This window comes from Uloborus diversus, chromosome 6 (genome assembly GCF_026930045.1).
Source record: "Uloborus diversus isolate 005 chromosome 6, Udiv.v.3.1, whole genome shotgun sequence".
NCBI lineage: Eukaryota > Metazoa > Arthropoda > Arachnida > Araneae > Uloboridae > Uloborus > Uloborus diversus.
Genome location: NC_072736.1, coordinates 42,787,153 through 42,795,049, shown reverse-complemented (window position 1 = coordinate 42,795,049; position 7,897 = coordinate 42,787,153). Strand labels below are relative to the sequence as shown.

General features: G+C 30.8%; 1 long non-coding RNA gene across 1 annotated transcript; it reads left to right on the top strand.

Annotated features, from left to right (window-relative positions):
- Positions 1-344: 344 nt before the first annotated feature.
- On the top strand, positions 345-7,680 carry LOC129224701 (uncharacterized). The gene is made up of 3 exons (XR_008580709.1): positions 345-419; positions 2,334-2,430; positions 7,471-7,680. It is a non-coding gene; the product is annotated as an uncharacterized LOC129224701 (long non-coding RNA).
- Positions 7,681-7,897: the final 217 nt, after the last annotated feature.

Genomic DNA, 7,897 nt, shown 5'->3' with positions numbered 1-7,897 from the left:
GGTATATTTTCATTGGCAGATTATTAAAAGAAAAAAAAAAAAAACTTTGAAGCTGCAGATATCGAAACAATCTTTAAAATAAATGCCTCGAAGTTTTTACTGCTTATTTTTACGTTTGAAATCAATATGTCATTTTATTATACGAAAATATAGCGATATTCTTATTTGTATAGAAATCAGTAGTAAAATAGAAAAAATTGCAAACATCGAAAAACGTTTTTTGACCAATTTCGACGTGAATCTGTATAACTTTAACCAAGACCAACCTTCCGGAACCGGATGTCACATGATCATGATGACGCTACTTTCAGTCTGTAAGTATTTGTATGGCGGCAAACGGCATGGCAACTTTGAAAGAAACAACGCCATTGATAAGTTGGATTCAGCATATTGAAACATCATTTTGCACTACAATTTAAGTAAGTAACATTACAAGCAAAGTTACAAAATATAAAATATTATGATTCTGTAGTTTTTGGCTGATTTTTGTATTATTTACAACGCTATTTCTTCTTATTGTGAGTTGAGTATTTGGAATGTGTGTTGAACTTAAGTTGATCTTATTCCATGTTATTTTTATTTTCCAGCTTTTAAAAATTGAGGTAGCATTCCCCCCCCCCCCCCCCAATAATTTCAGTTCTTTTCTTACCCCTTCAAATTTTAATTTATACACTTGCTTTCATATTTGTTTTATTGTTTATGGCAGAGAATTATATTTATTTAGTAATGTTTGCATAAGATTTGTTAGCAAATAATGTACAAATAACATTATTTCCTATGCATTTAAGATGGTTTTATATTCCAAACTATTTTGGTCCTGTAAGTTTTTTTGAAGTACTTTGTTCAAATGCATTTTCTTGATTAGCATTTTAAGATGCAAATAATTTTTGCAGACTTCCCCTTTCTACTTAGGATTAGGAATTAGTTTCTCAGTTTCATTTTAATCCAATGCATTTTATATTGATCTGGGATGGATGAAATAACTTTATTGGTACACTTCGACAAGGGTCCCTTTTTACTAAACGAGGAAAAGGATTTCACTATTATTGGGAAAAAAAAAGTTGTTTTTCTGGTCTAAAATGCATTGTGTCAGTGTTTCAATTCAAATATTAGATATCGATTGAAAGTGTGTTTACCTTTGCTGCTCAAAATTTTGTTTTTGTATTTCAGTTCAAGGGCTTTTAGGTTTTGAACACTAAAAAATGTTTCTAGTTTCACTTATTTTGTGTATGAAATTAGTTCATTTTGTTGTTAATAGTGCAAAATGTTCAGCGTTCAAAATTATGGCTAGTCCACTGGTCCCAGACCAGTGAAACCTGCATCAGACCACAAAAAAAAAAAAAAAAAAATCGGTGGTCCTCGGTACCACCAGCGCCTGGCAATTTATGATCACACTTTGCTAGAAAAAATTCAAAAGCATAAGCCTGGTTGATGCCTGAACTAATTATTAGCCAAACCATTCATTAACTTTTTTTTTTCAAATCGCTGTACAAGTACATAATTTATATGAATCATCCACATTTTATTCAGCATTTGAAACTAAGTAAAAATGGCAAAATTAAATTATCAAATTTTTGGTAGCCCATTTTAAGGGTTGATTAATGAAATTAGTTTTCAGACATAACACCTGGCTGTTTAAAATTTAAATGTTTATGGCCCTACAAAATTTTTTGAATGTAGTGCTTTATTTAATGTTAAATCAATTAGCTAAAAATAAGAAAGTTATATTTAAAACTAGTGGTACCCGGACGGCTTTGCACGTCGTAGAAAATTAAAAGGTCATTTGGTTCGCCTGTATATTTACAAATGATGGATGATGAATTCCTCGTCAATTTGCTATGTTAATTTGCTCGACCCTTGGCACATATCGTTGGCATTTGTTTGTCCATGTTATGATAATTTGCTTGGTAAAATGTTCCTAAAATTGGAATAGAAAAAGAACAAAATCGAATTTTGAAAAAATCGCTTTGAGGTGTTCGCCGAATTACATGGAAATCGGCCAAATGGTCTAGGCGCTATACGCGTAATAGACAGAGATCCAAATACAGACTTTCAGTTTCATTATTAGTAAAGATTACTTAATGAATGCAATCCTAAAGCGTAAATAATTTTACGCACAGACATATTTATTGGTTAAATTTAAAGCGGACCAATGATGTCTGTAGACTTGTACATTTTCATGTTGACTTGTACGAAGGACCAGTAGGATTTTTACTGATTCCTAACTTTGATGTTTGTCTAATTTATGTAAAGTACCTACCCCCTTTTGTGTGTGTGTGTTTAGTTTATGGATAGTTCTGTTGTTTGCATTCATTTTTCTTTTTCTATTACAGATTTGTTACCTAGTTAGTGTTTGAAAAATCTGCAGGAAAGTTAGTTTTGGGATATACTCAACAAGCAATAATGTTGCTGCAGACCCGGACAAAAATGGTAAGAAATCATATTATAGAAAATGTACAGTAGACTCTGCCTTATATGATTGGGGTCAATGTTATCAATCCTTTATTGCTATTATCAAAATCCCTCAGTCCCAATTTTCTCTATTCATTTGCATGTTCAAATAATCTTTTTTTGTTATCATTTTTTAATGTTATCAGTTTTCAAACTCGATTCTTAACTATCAATGAACTATTCAAAAGAATCATCTTGTATTTAAGTGTGCCAGTGTTTGTATGTTCTAGAATTCTCCCTATTAGAGACGAGCACTTTGGCTGAGTGCTGCATACTCGACCTGTCACTACTTGGCCGAATACTGAATATCAAATATACTTTAAGAACCACAGACAAACACATGATGAATTTTGAACTCATTGGAACTGTAGTATAGACCTCCATGTCCACATAAGTTTTTAAAACAAAACTTCATCTGAAATTTAATTATTCATCATTTAAAAACTTTTGCTTGTGTCAAAAATTTTACAAAAATGTTATTTTTTAAAATTAGAAGAAAGCAAATAAATAAAAGGTATGATTAACCAAGTTGGAATTAAAACAAATTATATCAACCTATTATTATAGTTCTAGTTGCCAAACGTAAATAATTTTTTAAAGCAAATAAAGTGTTAAAACACAAATGTGCAGAAATCCTGCAGACCTGTGCTTCTACGTTGCAAGGAAGGTCTCTTTCTGTAGTGCATAAAGTGAGCTAATGAATGTAAATACATACAAAAATAATGTACTACAAAAATATCCGACTTTTGTCGGATATTTTTAACACATAAGCTCACATTTTGTGGATTGAAAAAGATATTCCTTGTAATGCCAAAACATGTGTCTGCAGTGTTCCTGCACATTTCTGCTTTTAACGTTTTATTTGCTTAAAAAAATGATTTATTTGCTTTTATTTTTAAATCGAAGGTATTTTTATATAAATTTTGTTTGTACCAAAAATCTATTTAATAATATAAAAATTTCATATTTTCTATAATTGCCTTTTTTGTCTCATTTTTAATAAATAAGTTTTATTAACTTTTTGTTGACATTAAAATAAAGATTTACTTCATTGAAGTATAACAAACTTCATTATTCTCAAAATTTAAATTTGAATTTTAAATAATTGCACTATATTATCTGCTTGGACTTTTTTTATTAACTGTAAACTCTATCTTGAACCAATATTCGATTTTTTTTTTTTTTTTTTTTTTTTACAACTACTCGGTATTAGCCGAGTATCTGAGCAAAATTTGGCCGAGTACCAAGCAGTTACAGAGTACTCGGTACCCCTCAACTCCCTATTTATTCTAAGGAAAGGAGGATTGTACCAAGGAGTAGATTGTTCACACAAATCCAGCAATTTGTAGAGATATGCACACTTGAGGTGGTCTTTCTTATAGTAATTTGTAGGACTCGACTGATGAATCAGCGCCGATGGTTCAACAATTTAGCCATCGGCATCGGCTGCCGATGCTAACTTGCAGGAAACATCGGCTCATCGGCCTTAAAAACATCAAAAAGCCTATGGAATTGGCCGATGTTTTTGAAAAAAAGGACCTTTATTTTTTAATACAAATTAAAGGGAGTTATTGTTTTCAAACAAAATTGTTTACTTAAATTTCAGTATGAATTTCTATTTTAGTCACCCCTGAAAAAGTTTTTAATACTGCATTCAGGTACTAAACAAGTTAATTATTGCGTTGTTTCTTGCGGCTGGATGTACGTATATATCTTTTATAAGTCATAACTCAAAAATGGTAAGTTGTAGAAATTTAAATTTTCGCATGTGGGATATGCGCACGTTACAGTTGTGCACTTCCCTTTTTATTTTCGATCGGGTGTTATAAAAAGCCTATTAACTGATTTTTTGTGGTTATTAATTACTTATTTCAATGCAAAACTAATATAGCGTCTCAGACTGACGATCATTTGGTGATATATTGCAGAATTGGAGATCATGGAAACAAATATGACATGGCGAAACCGGTTTTGTTTCCTTTTGTTAAATTACCGTCGGTTCAATGGGAATCTTTCATTTTTCGATGTTTGTAATATGAATTACAGTAATTTCTGTATTGCTTCGGCGGAGCTACAAGTTTGGGGCCCGTCGAAATACATTTTAGGGCCCTATTTCTCTATCACAGAAGTCATAAAACATTTATCATAAGCATTTTTGTAACTCCTACGGTGCCCCTATGGTTATGGGGCCTCTCGCGCAATTGCAACATTTGCTATATTTTAAATCTGCCACTGCACGTCAAAACAAACTCGGGTGCAAGCTTTCAAACGTTTTTTTTTGCTCAATGTTTATGATTATTTTGAACTCTATTTTTTACGACTATTTTTTGTATTTCCGAGAACACTTGCGTGCCCCTCCTCCCACTCCCTCAATTTCTGAAATTAAACTCTAGTTGTAGTTCTGAGTAATTTAAAACTAACACTATTCATAAAATTAGAGATTTTTTTTCAAGCTTTATCTATTGTTTAGGAAGAATTTAGAGCACTAATGTAAGAAATTGATTAAAGACGTTTTGAATGGTGACATAATTCGGAAAACAAAGGGACTTATGAATTTTTTCTTCGGAAATGCTGGAGTAGATTCAGAAACTCTTCCGAGGCGTTGGTGGTAGCGGTTCTGTTCTAAAAAAAAAATTAAGCAGAAGTTAGGGGCCGAAGTTTAACGTGAGTTACTCCAAAATCAGAGTGACCCCCTCTAACCCACCCTCGTCGTTTCAAGCATTTTTTAAATATTTAGCGATTATTTATTTTGGTCAAGAAAAGTCATTTTGTTTATTTCTTATACTTGTTTCACCTATATTTTGTAATGCGCCATCTTTTTTACATCATTAGTAGCGATCGATTTTTTTTTTCTGTTGTAAGTAACTATTTTTATGTATTTTTATAAAATCAATGAATAAGTTATTTTCATTTTCAGCATATGTTTAACAATATGTTATAGAAAAGTTTCAAGGATTTTCTATTATGCAATTTTTTAAATTTCAGAAAATTATTGTTAAATTGAAGACAAGAAATTAATGATTAAACATTTACATTTCAAAACTTGCGAATATTCTTTTTTTAGTTCATACTTTTGATGTATAATACATCCTATAACTGTAAAATTTTTTGCATTTAAGTCGATTATTTCACTAATATTTTGAACATTTTCTTTTGTACACATGCATAAATGTCAAAAAATTTGGTTTATGGCTGGGAAAAATAACATGCATACAAATTGAAATTTTTAATGAAGAATTTAATTTCTACATTATTAGATTAAAATCAGTTGTATAAATACATATATATTTATACTTGAATGTTCACGTTGAATAAATATATTAAATAGTCAAAAAAAAAAGAAAACATAATTTTGACACATTTTATTCTGTCATATTTTCTCGGAAAATAATTTTGGACACAAAGGTTTTGAACAGGGCATTATAAAGCTTGCCAACCCCACTTTCATTTGCACATGTATAAACATAGGGAAATTTGATTACTTTATCAAAAAAATAAATAATTAATGCATACAAATTAAAATTTTAATCAAGAATTTAACTTCTATGTAATTAGATTAAAATCAGCTGCATAAATAAGTTGAATGTTCACATTGAATAAATGTTCAGTATAAAACATTTCTTTGATACATTTTATTTTGTTTTTGATGTTTTGTCACAAACTAAAATTTTTCTATAAATATAGTTTTGGACAGGACGGTAAAAACCAGGGTTTTTACCGTAGTGTCCGAAACCTTGCCAAGCCTGCAGAGAAGCCTAAAAAACGTACGTACCTAAAACTTTTCACACCATTTGGTTGGACCTTTTGACTCTATTTTCACCTCCATAAAAAGGGGATATGAACGGGAACCCCCTTTAGAGACACAAGGAATGGTGCAATCTTTTGAGCACCTTTTTTTGTATCTGGGCGCTTGAATCTCATTTGAAACCATTCTGCAATTTGGTATTTGAAATCTTTGCTAAGTTTAGTCGTGATAATTATTACGTTTTGCTACTTCACTAGAGCATTCTTTTTTCTCTAATTTTGACTCATTTAAAAAATTTCAATTGTTATTCTACTAAGACTTTTTTTCGTTACATATTTACACTTATTTTTAGTGATCATGACTAATTTTTAGAACAGTATTTTATTATGATTATGACCTTGTTATGTCGAAAACTCTGCCTATATATATGTATATATATATTTTACTGTTCCTTCGATTTCATGACACCAAGAGCGTACTGTATTTATCAATTTATTACTGTCTGAAACGTGTATATTTCTCAACGACAAGAGAAATTAGGTGGATTAGAAGAGTTATTTTGATGGAAAATGAATGTTTCCTCTCCTATTGATAGCGAAAATTATTGTTTTACATTTTTACGTCAATAGCTGTTCTTAGCTTATATCTAGATATCTAGTCTGTTCAAAATTTTTCTCAACAAAAATGTTAACAAAAGCTAATCAATATTATATAATTATTGGGGGAAATTATTCGATTAAGTGGGGATCTTTAACATTGCGTCTGTGGAGAAATATTTGGTTCCAAGAGGTTTAGAGGTTTTATTCATATAAGCTGGGTATTCATTCAACTGTTTCCTGATTAAGCAGGGCTGACAGTATTTTCTAGGTTTTCACCACAGTTTCTACCTGCAAAAAACCTAGTTTTTTTCCATGTCCTGGTAAAAAACTAAACCCTGCTATATGTGTTGAAATTGAGAGTTCTATTCGGGAGGTTCGACTCCAAAACTCCTTGGCTGCGCCATTCATACTATTTCAAAGAAAAGTGCATTTTTTGCAATTTTAACATTACATTACTGGTACAATCAACATGACTAATTCAATTCTCCCCTGTGACTGTCTAAAAACAGATTGTTCTTACTCAGTATACAGTCGATTGATTGTATGTTATCGATAAGTAGGAAAAATAATTCTCCATGTCTTTTCCATAATCTATCACAAAATAGCCAAAAATTGATGGTTTATTATTTTGTACAGTAAAAAATGTTTAATGTTTTTAATTCTTATGTTTTTTAGCTGGTGCTCCCTATGCTATTTCAATACGTGAAAACAAGATTTGGTTAACTATTCTGAAGACTTCATGTGTGGAAAGGATTGAGTGCTGCGAACAATCCCAATTCTCCATGGTGAATGGATGATTAGATTGTGTTGCTCCGGTCTTTACCTTAGTGTGTTTAATTGACTTCATATATTTACAGCTGATGCAGTGTTTCCTGTATATACTATGTAAACCAGTTCTATTTAATTCATTTTTAATAAATATTTTAAGAAATAGTTTTGTTTCTACTCTTTATTTTGGCAAGATATTGTATTTTGCTACGAGAAGTCTTTAACTCTTGAATAACAACTTTATTCCCAAAAACTGAAAAACTACTAAGTAATTTCATGCCTTGCATAAAAGAAAATCTAAGAGCCTCAACCTGCATTCCTCTGTTACTGCTTT